The sequence below is a fragment of the Pinus tabuliformis genome, chromosome 7 (assembly GCF_031772625.1).
Source record: "Pinus tabuliformis cultivar Carrire ecotype Pingquan chromosome 7, CPIR1, whole genome shotgun sequence".
In the NCBI taxonomy this organism is placed as follows: Eukaryota; Viridiplantae; Streptophyta; class Pinopsida; order Pinales; family Pinaceae; genus Pinus; species Pinus tabuliformis.
In genome coordinates, this window is record NC_142293.1 from 655,604,856 (window position 1) to 655,618,120 (window position 13,265).

Sequence of the window (13,265 nt, forward strand, 5' to 3'; positions counted from 1 at the left end):
GCTCAATCATAAAGAGAAATTGAACTTAGGTGCCAACTATACATTGTTGATCCATGACATGAAATGCTAGAACATCACCATGAACAATACACTCTAGATCTATGTGATAGAACAAAAATATAATAGCCTCCATAAAATAAAATTTGGACCTATTTCATGGTATACATTAGTAGGACTATGGACACATAAAATTGAAGGTTCCCTAGAGTAGTCCTAAAAGTGCATAAATGATACATAAATCCAACACAACCTGCAAATGGTATGATAAAAGAGTGAGATATCTATAACCCAAGGTATTTTGATAAACCTCGATGGTAAAGATATACAACATGCAAATAGATGTGTTCATGTCAAGCATGGTAGAAACCTCCTAATTACCAGTCAATAAAGTGTATCATTAACATATGTGAAGGGAACCATTAATGATAAAAATGGACCCCAATGTACCTAGCATAGTCCATTAAGTGTGAATAAATAAAATAACATCAAACACTCATGGACTTGACCGATCATGAGTCAATGAGGTAAACCCATTGTTGATTGCAAGGAAGCTTTCCATAAAGGACTGCAAGCTCTAGGTTACTATTGATTCCTAAATCAAGGTCCTAGATAATGAGTTTAAGTTGAAAGGAGAAGATTCATCGAAGGAAGGCCTTCATGTATCCTCCATCAATTAACATAAAATAAACCAAGAGATTGAATGGATGAAGTCGTGAAATGGTGAATTACAATTTACACAAGGATGGATGAAACAAAAGGGTCAACAAGGACCACAGAGGCTCAACGCAGGTTAAGGCATCCATTTAATACATAATGGAATTAGAAAAAAGTGACTTGGAAGCACTTACTAATGAGAACTACATGATATTTTGCAACAACATAGGAGGCATTGAAGCACACTCTATGATGATTGGAAAATTAACTACTTGGAGGATTAAATAGAATCATATGTATGGCATGACTCCTATGCAAGCTCAAACCCAACTATGAGATAATAACTCGAAAAAGTTCCATGTTGAAGCATGAAACAACTGACACTACCGTTTTGAATGATAACATGAGTAAATGATTCGTCTTCCCTTTTCTCTTTTTAGTCTCTTTCATATTTTAATGAGAAAGAAAGAGAAGACATGTAAGTTCAATAGTTCCTTTCTTTCTTAGTTTTAAGGAGCTCAAAAAGTTGAGAAAAGGATACTCTTTTCCTTTCAATTTTTAATGAGCATGATAAGGATACAAGGAAGTTCATCTTGGAGGGACAAGTGGTATAAAGGGTTGCAACTAATTCTGATCTAATGGAACTTCCCTAAGCATAAGGAGGAAAAGAGGCTGGAAAATAAGACAACTCATCACGATGCCCCCTCCAATAAAGAGTAAGAATACTGAGTGAAAGCAAGAGTCAGACCAAGAAGAGGATGACTGCACTGAAAAAATGAAACCAAGGATTATCAGAATGCATAAAATAGGCTAAAAGTTGTAGCAATCACAAGGTATATAAATGTAGAAACTTCTCAGGGTAAGGCTAGAAAATGACAAAGAAGAGAAAAATGAGGCTCAAATTTTGTCATGGTGGGTCAAAAGGATGAATTCCAAAGAGGAAATAAATAAATGTTGCATGGACACCAACATGAAAAAAAGGTGCTAATCTAGGGTATCCATGTATAGGAAATCTCTAATGCTAAGTTAAAACATGCAAAAAGAGATCGGTTAATGTCACAACCTGATGGGGTCAAACGTAAGGCACAATGAAGATGGAAATAATAGTCAATAATGAAATGAAGATTGTAATATGAGACCTACCCCTATATGCTAGGTTCAAGAGAAATATACCTAAGGTCCAATGGATGTCGTAAAAAAACTGCCACCCTATCCTATAAAAACCATCCAAAAAGACTAGACCCATCGTTAAATCGCATATTGAAAGAAATAAAACACAGATTAGGTAAGAACAATACCATATATATATTTTTTATATTTTGGCATATATAGAAAAAAAATGGAATTTTTTCGGTGTATATTTTGTACTTGAAGAATTCTTGCATCACACACCAAACTAAAGGAGATAAAAACATCACATACACTTCTATATAGCCTATGTACACTATGTACAAATGTAAGTCAATCTAATAGGTCATGTCAAGGTGTGCCCATTGTCGGGCACACGCCAAGGATTGCAATATATGAACTTGTGGAGGAGTGGAGGTATCATATGGTGCATCATAAAGGGACCATGCCATAGAAAATTTAATTTCCTAATTCCTAAAGGTTGATGATACCAGGGAAAACCTAGAACTATAATGTTATTAGGAATGACCTGAGGACATACAAAGCAAGTAGTATAGTGGACTAGGAGATTTCCTTAACAAGGAATATTAAGAAAAAATGGGCTACAAGAGACTCATTGATAGGTGGGTATGAGTTGGACAATTCATTCGCAAGTTTAGCATGATAAACCCAAGACTTGACTCGATCCAAGGGTGGCACTTCCAGGAATGGAAGAGAAAATGCGCCTTGGACTAATTCAAGATATTGTTTCCTACTCTATAACTTTTCTAAGTTTAGGATAATAGAGGTGTGAAGATGCATCATATCCCTAGGATTATTAATAGGTGAATCCATGACCTCCAAAATGATTTTTGTAGAAGGAGACCCATCGTCAAGGAGTCACTTGGAATAGGTGGAGTGACGAACCATGTAGGAAAAGGAGTATGATAATATTCCATAGTAGGATGGCATTTCTAACCAATGCTAAGAGGTAATAGAGGGACATTAAAAGAGGAAATATATTCCACTAAAGGTGTTGTATTCTCACCATATTGATCTACATCCAAAGAGAAGGCACCTCCCAAAGGTTAGGAGACAAATGGGGTCCATAGGTTAGGAAAGAGACCATGTGCATAGGGCTAGAAAAATAAAAATTAATGTCAAGTTGGGGTAAAGGAAAGACACCAGTAAGAGATAGGATTTTAAATAGTCCTACAACAACACTCTCATAGGTGCCAGGGTTATCTCTAATGAGTGGAACAAAAGTGCATGTAATGGTTTTCTTGGTTGACAATATACAATAATATAACTAGTTTATCGTGACACTCTTTCTCCTTGTTTTCAAATAATATTAGTGGAATTCTAGCACTTGGCACATCTAGTATGGGTGGCTCCACATCAATTACCTTTATGTATCCTTTCACATCAAGTGGAGGTTCTATTTCCATTGTGTCTAGTATCCATATGTCCATTTTTGTAGGGTCTAACTTCTCTTTCACATCTTGTTTCACAGGCCCCATAATGCATTTGAGTATCTTAGTAAGAAGTACAATAATACCCAATAATGGATATCTATATGGTTGGAATCCTTTAAGTGTAACCATGTCATCCTTAGGTAGCACTGGAGATGCATTCGTTTTTAGTGGGTCACCAATCCTTTTGGGAGTCAACCACTTGGAGGATCTATATTCCAGAGTCAGACATCCGATCCTTGGAATTCATTTAGGGGAACAATCACCTTTTACATGTATAATCCATGGGTTCCTAATCCTATCAATAACCCCTTCAGATCCCCCTATGGTAAAATAACTCAAGAACCTCTTGGAATTCCTTTTTCCACTAGATCCACTTACCCTGGGGGCATTAACCAATCTCAAGTTTACATGTGCACTCAAGCTAACAGCTCTAGAAAACCATCTCCCATGAATAACCCTAATACTAGAAACAATGCGATGGGGGAAGCACATCCTCCAGTTGGGTCCCAAGGGGCCTCCAATACCCCCCAACCTTCATTCACAACTACTTTCTTGGAAACTCTAGCTTTGTTTGATATTTCTATGTTGATGAATTACCCCATATTTCATAATCCTACATGGCCTCCCATTGCACACAAGCTGCCATCAGATATTGCAAAATTTTATGGTAAGCTTGGAGAAGACCCTATAACTCATATCACCACTTATCATTTATGGAGTTCATCTAAAATTTTTATGGATGATAGTATTAGGTTGCATCTCTTTTAGCAGACCCCCACTTGTAGTGTTTCCATGTGGTATATTGATATTGAATATACCACTTATTATAATTTCCTATCTTTGGTATAGACCTTTATAAATCAATATTAATTTCCTATTTGATATGAGGGTAATACAAATATCCTCACCACTTTTTGTCTGGATAACTCCACACACATTTTTATCATATTCATGATTGGAGGAGATGATGAGATTTTATTTGTACCAAGCTATCTTATGTTCCTACCAACTCAAGTTGATCTATTCTCAAGAAATCAGCTTGTATGATCACATTCTAATTTCTCCACGGGCATCAAATGATCCCTTAATTCAAAATCCCATAACCTGTGTTGATGGATTTGTGGGATCTGTACCATATCAAAACATAGGGAGACTAGCCCCTTAGATGGCCCACTTGAATGTCTCTTATAGTTCCCCAAATGGTCATTCTACAAGTCAAACTCTTCATCTCCTTGTTCCCACCTTTGAGGTAAATTATGTTCATTACACCTTGAGTATGAATCCTCATTAACCAAGAGGTAGAAAGAAAAAGAATAAATCCAGGAATGCTTATGAGGAACAAGGGGAATCACAAACCTAAAATAACAATAAGAGTGGTACAAAAGAGAAGAAGGAGAATAATTAATTTCCTTGTAAGATTTGTGAGGATGATCATATTACTCATGAGTGCTCCTAGACGGATTAGATTCATTGATATTTCTCATAGCAACCTTCTCATCAACCAATTATCTTAACTAATCCTTTCTCAACCCAACAAAAAAAGGGGTACAAATCCTCCCCTGCCTCTGCAAAGAGGGACTAGGGGAAACTCTTCTAATGCCTCACCATAAATGCAAGATATCCTTATGGTTAAATGAAGAATCCATTTACAAACCGGAGCTCATAATTACTAGAATTCTAAGAGTGGTAATTCTACCTTAGAGCCCATGAGCCAACCTCCACCATACAGTCAACTTCATTTTATTAAGCCATTACTAAACATTGTGTTGCACTCACCTAATGGTTCCCTTTGAAATACTAGGCACAACCCCAATGTGAAGGTCGCTCATAACTATAGCTATTTTGAGGATCTAGCCCAAGCACTAGTTGCTTTGTTATAATTAGAAGTGTTTCAAAGTTTCCCAACACAATGAAATACACTTTTTTCTGCTATCAGTAGGGTGGCTCCATCAAATACAAACATCCATCACTCTAGAAACCTCATGCTCCACATCATTTGGCATTCCATATAATGGTCCATGTATTTTTACAATGAGTTCATAGGATATTCTTGGATGAAGGGGCCTTGACTTGTATAATATCATCTATGTGTTGGAAAGCTCTCAGTTCTCCCACTTTTTCTGCACCTATATCAGCCTTGAAGGAATCTAATGGGAAGACCTTGCATCTTGAAGTGGTGTTTTCAGATTTAGCCATAGAGTTAGGAGGTAAAACTATCTTTGTTGAGGTCAAGGTCATCGACACACCATTAGATTATAACCTACCCCTTGGGAAAATCTATTTTTACTCTATGAGCATTGTCATGTCTTCTATCTTCCGCATTGTGATGTTCCCCCATGAGGGTAAGATAGTCACTATTAACTAACCAGACATCTGCAAGCTTGATATTTGGTTTCAAAATAGTGATTTAGTCCCCTTTACCAATGATTCAACCACTATTGTTAAGAGTATTGGGGTGAGGATGTTCGAAGACTCCTCTGATGGGCACATTTCTTCTTGCTCCACCAAACCCATGTCCATCTACTTCCACAATTAACATGATATCTTATGTCAGACGTGAATCCATTATACCTTTGATCTTCAGGAAGTGTTTATGGAAAATGAATCTCATCGGGGCACAATGCCACCTTTTGTGGAAGTAATCACCTCTTTAGTGATCCCACCACCACTTGATGACATTGGTTAGAAACTCCATCCTAATTAGTAATATGATGAGGATACTCTTCCCACACGAGCCATCACTCCATCAATTTCACATGAATCCCTTAATATTGGGTTTCCTTCAAATAAAGGCATCTTGGAGGTCATGGATTCATAATATAAGCTAAGGGAGACTATGCCTCATGATGCCTCTAGTCTCTCAAAATTGGAACTAATGGAGCTTGGAACTCAAAATCTTGAATCAGTCCAAGGGTCATTTCCCAAGTCATCTAATGAAGTACCACCCATGGATCAATTAACGTCGAGGATATCTTGCACTAAAATTTTGATTGGAATATCCACTCTAACGACCCCCACAGACGAGTATCTGATACCCATTCCCTACCTTGATAATCACTATGAAGGAGTTGTCTTAGCTTATGAGACCGTTCCCCCTTTATGTCCTCGAGCCATTCTATGTAATCTTATGGTTCTAGGCTATCCTTGGAATCATTAACCTTTATTAATGTGGAAATCTAATTACATGTGGCATGGACCAATGATGGTGAGCCATATGTTGCCAATAACTACAAATCAATTCATATATTATAATCCTTATCGTGTTCCCAACTATTGGAACTAAATTGCATAACCTATTACACTATGTCATACTTTTTCCATATCTATATGATTTCATCAACAAAAAAATTATTCATTATTGCACATAGGTATATAACTAAAATTGGTATATAGGGCTAGGATTCACTAATCATGTCATTGCATTATTCTCCTTTTCCCTTATCGTTTCAACTTTCCTTGGGGACTACCCCATTAGGTTGTGACATTAACCACTCCTTTTTGCACGTTGTAACTTTTGCAGTCGAACCTACCATCCATGGTAACCTTAGAATAACACTTGATTTTCATTTTGGTGCCCATGTTGTAGTTCTTCATAGGTTCAGGGATCCTCTTTCGTACCTTCCATGACATAAAATTTGAGCCTACTACCTCTCTTTTTCTATCATTTGAGGGTATCACCCTATTAGGGGTCCCCACATTTTTTATCATGTTTCTTTATGCTCACCTATGCTTATGATCCTCACTATCTTTCTAGATGATTTCATACTAATGCTTGCCTTCATTCTCTCATTAGATTTGTAGCCATGCTCAACCTCTTACCTTTGCATTAGCCTTGCCTCCATCTCACAACATTCCATCACTGTTTAGAGAGACCATTGTGATGAGTGGATTTCCATTGCCAAACACTTCACCTCTACTTTTGTCTTTACTTAGGTTGGTTATGTCATTACCCTTAGAACTAAATGCATACCATTATACAACTTGTCTTTGTAGAATGAGCTTCCTTTGGTATTTATTTTCAAGGTCAATAAATAATGAAAATCCTGAGCTCGTTTTGTGATATTTTCATGCTTGTTAAATTTACATGAAAAGGATTATTTTGCTTTGGTCTTCTTTTTATGACTCGATATACCTATGAAAATATCGAGCTTCATTTTCCCATTTTTCATGCTCGAAAAACTTATATGAAAATTTCAATTTCTTTGTGTCTTTCCTTATTCATTAGTTAAATTGAAAGTCAGTGAGAAATCTATTGTCCATTCTCAAGCTCATTAAACCATGAGAAGATCACGAGTGTACTTTTATCTCTTTTTCAACCTTGGTATAAACTCTACAAAAAAGGAACCTATTGAGCTTACATGTATTCTCTTATGTGCTCATCAAACCATGAAGGGGATACCCTATACAAAGAAAGGGGCGAATCGTTTTCACTATTGCATCTTCGACTTGCGAGTTGTATGTCATCCATGAACATGGAACTTGTTTGAGTAAGATTTGACATAATTTTAAATAACACCACCAACTTGAGTCAAAGTCACTTTGTTGCTTGAGTTGGTATCTCACCTGATTGGTTATCCTTATAGATTATGGGCTTTGGTGATGCCTCCTATATTTCCATCATGTCTATCGGTATTCTTCAGTCAACCATCTACATGTATAGTTATACCTTTTGTGTCAACCATCCTTGTGTTAGTTACACATCACTTATTGATTTGTTATCATTAGATACCTTATCTTGGTTTCAATTTCATGTCGATGATGGGGGATACATTAAGGTAATCCTTTGATGTACCTCTTCCCATTGAATTTAAGACCTTATCCAGGGTATGGACCTAGAAACAGTCTAGTACCTTAGGGCTTGTAATCTTAGTGGCATGTTTCCTCACAGTTTGCATAGGGTTTTCATCATTGGCCCATTTTGACTAATTTTATGAAGTGCTCATCTTCATCTAATTCATTCCCTCTTTGTAGACTATGCTAGATAACTTTGGAACCATTTTCATTATAAGTGGTATTCCTCACATGTGTTAATGGGATACATCATTACCTGGCAGTAAGAAAGTATCCCTGCATACTCCGCAACAACTCATTCATATGTAGTAGGGTCATACCATTGGGATGTCTCAAAGACCTTGGGCATTGTGGTTACTTCACGCATGATCATTGTCTCCCCCAAGCTATGATTGCAAGACATATGTACTTTGAGGGCCAGCCTTGGGGGAACTCACGTCAATGTCCAACCATACTAATAACCTATTCCAAATATATATATTGTATCATGACTAGTCCTTGATGCCATCAACCCATAGTATGTTTTGTGGGAATCTATTCTCTATTCTCTCAGTACCAAGTATGGGTATGCCTACCTCAGGAGTTTACTTATTTAAGTATTTCACTATACTTTTTGAGTTTTTATTGGTCTCTTGCATGTGATCTATTCCTACCTCACTCACTAGTTTCTTTGTTGTATTGTATTTTGGCCATCAAATTCTCTTCTAAATTCATACATTTGGGGGAATTTGTTATATCTCAAAAATACAACCCCCTAGGTTGAAGAAGATAAGCCCATCCTTTTCCAAGTCAGAGGATCAATTTGTGATTGGTGACACATTAGAAAACAAGTGTTTTGAGGGATCAACGCTCCTGCCTATTTGTGGGAACCAAGCCAAAAGGCCTAGAAATGCTCTTGCCTAGTTGTGGGGACCAAAAAAGTAGGCAATCAATACCCTTTATGCACTAGAGTTATGAAACAATGCGAAATTTAGACTAGATAAGTTTAGATTCATTCCAATTTAACAACTTTGTTTAAAATAATAATTTTTTATTAAAATAATGGTTGATTTGGTCTAACGTAATCATCACCACGACACAATAAAGAAAGTTTCTAGGTGCAATGAATGCCAATGATGAGGAAATATATATAAACAAATATCTTCACTAGTCCTAAGAGGAAGAAAGGAACTTATGTCGGAATGTTGCCTGAGCTATGACCATGATAAAGTTGTGCATACACACCTATGAGCATAGAGTTGAGGAAGTAAATCAAGGGCAGAGGCTTGGATAATGTAGCGATGTACTACAATTATATTCAAGGACTATAGTAATAAATATTCTCCCCATTTTCATCTCTCATGTTCTTTCATATGTTATATGATTGATGTATTATGGTTTGCACTAATATTTTTTGCAGGAAGATTGGATTGGTTTCTTTCTATGGATGCAAGTTATCTATGAGATCCAGAATCAAATATAGTGGGGAGATATTCCTAGAGCTGGAATAGTAAAAAAGGATCTAGCATTAAAATATATGTTTCCCACAATCTTCGTCCAATATGAAGTGCTTGGGATTTTTTAATTTTCTTTGCTCCACTTACCCATTCACACACACCATGTGGGAACTCTCTAGGAAAGGCTTTCATGGTTTAATGTAAACTATTACTACATGTGAAAGATTCCCTTAAATAACAACCACAACAAGTCAAAACCAAGAAGCCACTAAAAACAAGCAAGTTCAAGCATAAAATACTTCAATGGAAACATCGAAGAGGATAAAATGGTTACATCGAGCGAGAGGAAAGATTCCTAACATATATATGAACTATATCTGAACCATAATAGACAAAATGGATACAAATCTAAGAAATCAAGGCTAATTATTGAGGGAAACACATCAAAACAAGGAAAAAGAATCTCAAGGAAAACCCTAAAATTGGAAAAAAAAAAAATCGAATTGAAAAAAGTGGTCTAAACCATATTTGAGGTAGATATGAATTTTGAAAATAGTAGTAAGATAGATCCAATAAATAATAGCAAGATCTTGGGAAAACTTTCCCCAAAACCAAGCCAAAATTGGCTCAAAAGAAACCCTAAAATGAAAAATGAAATAGATATAACTCAAAACAAAATATTCAAACCAAATATAAAGTAGATATGAACTATAGTAGAGAGAACAAGAAAATCCCTAAAACAAAAGGTTAAATTCCAAGGGAGAATCCCTCAACAAAACCTAATTTTCAAGCTTCTCCATTGGCATGGTAACAATCAACTAGAGTAATTTGCACAGATAGAACATATGAATACTATGCAGATGTTTCTTTGTGCTCTGTATTGAGCTCAAAGCTTATGAAAATGAATAAAAATGACTTGAAAAGACAAAATATAGTGATATTTGACTAGATATAAGGTCAATCAAACAAACAAAAACCTCGACAAGGTCATATAGCTAAAGAGAATAGATTAAAAGTAATAGAAAACTAAGATTGTGAAGAGAAGGAGAGATCTAAACAAAACTAAGGTAGGCTCCCTAGAATGGTATTTGTTAGCATGCCAATCTCAATTAGCCTCCCAGTCTAACTATAATAATTACAACAAATCTCATATTCTCAGTCAAAATTTTCCCTAACCCTTTAATGAAACAAGTGTATATAGGTCTTTAGGCCTCCCTAGGAGAATGAATATAGACACTTGTGGGAAACAAAAGTTAAGAAACTTCCATAATAATTCACCCCTTTCCAAGTAATAAAGGTAATCCATCAATCACATATCCTAGGGAATGAGAAAATATATAAGGCCCAACATTTGCACTAGCACAAAATGGAAATAAAGTGCAAATTTCTCTGCCTATAAACTGAGATAGGGAGTAATTTGTTGGGTGTGTGTTATATTGTTTCCACAACAAGCCTCATGCACGAGGAGGGTCACAACCAGGGTGATAGCCCCTCTCTACAAGGTTCGGGGCAGCACCCAAGGGAATATTTTTTTTTTGGACCCTATATTAGGTGGGCGAACCTACCTATGGTTTTGTGCATGGTTTTTGTACATTTTTTTGGGAATGATGGCTTTCTATCCATGGTAATTTGTAGATCTGGTCAAGGGAACCATGGTTATGTTCCAATTTAGGGTAATGGATTATGGTTTATGGATTCTTTAAGATGTATATATATGTATTGTAACATTCAAAGGAATATAATGAAAAATCAATCTAGTAGCCCCGATTTTGGGATCCAGGGGAAATTATCTTTGTATATCTATTTTATATTTTATGCTCTCGCCACTTTATGTTTTTAGAATTCATATGCAGAAAATTTATGTACGGGGTTAAAACCTACATTTGGGATGAGAGTTATTTTGGCTTCAAGGGGATGTCTTTGCTGCTGAGGGGCTTTTCTCAAGCCTATGGTAGACCCTATTCAGTGGGAGATCTATAGGATCAATTCTTGTCGTGAAAGAAGATGGCGAGCAGTGGAAATATAGATATTGATAAATTTAATGGTCAGAGTTTGGAATTATGGAAACTCAATATGGAGGATCTGCTATGGATAATGATCAGTGCATCGCGGTAGATCCAGGTACTAAACCAACGACAATGTCAGCTGAAGACTCAGCGAATTTGGATTGGAAGGCAAAGAGAACAATACAGTTGTGTATCTCAGATTTAGTATTGTTGAATGCATCGAGGGAAGCTTTGGTGAAGGCTTTGTGGGACAAGTTAGGGAATTTGTACCAATCTAAGTCTCTCGTGAATAATTTGTTCCTACAGAAAAAGTTGTATAAACTAAGGATGAAGGATAGAGACTCGGTGATAGAGCATCTAAACAACTTTAATACTATGATAAGGTAGTTGTTATATGATGATATAAAAATTTTAGATCAAGATAAGTGCATCAGTTTATTTTGTTCTCTACCAGATTCGTGGGATATTCTGGTTGTTACAAAAGGTAGCAATGTGACTTCCTTGTAGTTTCATGAAATAGTCTCATCCTTGCTATTGGAGGAGATGAGATGGAAAAATATGGAGGGACAGAATGGTGATTCCTTTCCTATACGAGAATGGTCCCATAACAGAAACAAAAATAAATCCTCGAGTGGGAGATCTAAATCCAGAGGGATATCTAAATCTCCAGGAAAACCTGTAAAGGTGTGCTAGAAATGTGTAAAGGAACGGAACTTCAAAAAGGATTGTATATCTAAAGCTCTTGAGAAAGGAAAGTGATTTAATGATTCTCCTTTTGTAGAGGTGAAAACCACCTCACATGAAGGTGGGGATGTATACTTGCACAAGTACAAAATGGCTAATTAGTTACTAAAAAAATGATTAAAACTTGCATATAAAATACCATTTTTCGGTCAATGAACAATACTAGCTAACTTATAGTATCTTATTATGTGACCAAATTTTAGTCATTTTTAGCTTAGTCATTAGTTGGTTGTCTCAACTTTATTGTCTAGTAGTATATTTAGTCATAAATTTGATCATTAATTTAATCATTAATTGCCATAATTAATGACCAAATATACAACAAAATATATTACTAAATGATCAACCGAGAAAACTAATTAATGACTAAAGAAATATCACCAAAAATTTGGGTGTGTTATAAGATACTTTAAATTAACTATTAATAGTTGTATATATGTAAATTTTAGTCATCGTTTGAAACCAATTAATGACCAAATAAATATGACTAAATTTTGGTCGTCTTATAAGATACTGTAAATTAACTACTAAGAGTCATATATATGAAAAATTTAGTCATCATTTGTAATCACAAATTTATCATTTGCAGTAGTCATTTATATTTTCTTGATAGTTTCATATTTGTTATATAAATGACTATTTTACTAGTTTATATTCATTTCATTTACTTTCATTAACAATCATTATAATCAACTACTTTAGCCGTATATTCATTTTATTTGTGTTTAGCATTAATCAACATAAACTACTAAATTAGTAGTTTTAGATTGATTTTATGTGTTCATTATTAATCAACATAAATTAATTAGTATGATTTTGCAACTAAATTTAAAAAAACGTCATACAATTTACATGTTCATCTAATATGAAAATGCAAAGTTACATATGTTGATTACAATACTATAATATCAAGTGCAACTATAAATCATTTCAACCACATAAATTAAATTATATAAAATGTCAGGTATTACAATATGAGTTTCCAACTTAATATTGTTTGGAGTACAATTTACCCATGAAATATTGTTTCATCACTTCAAAACATTATCATT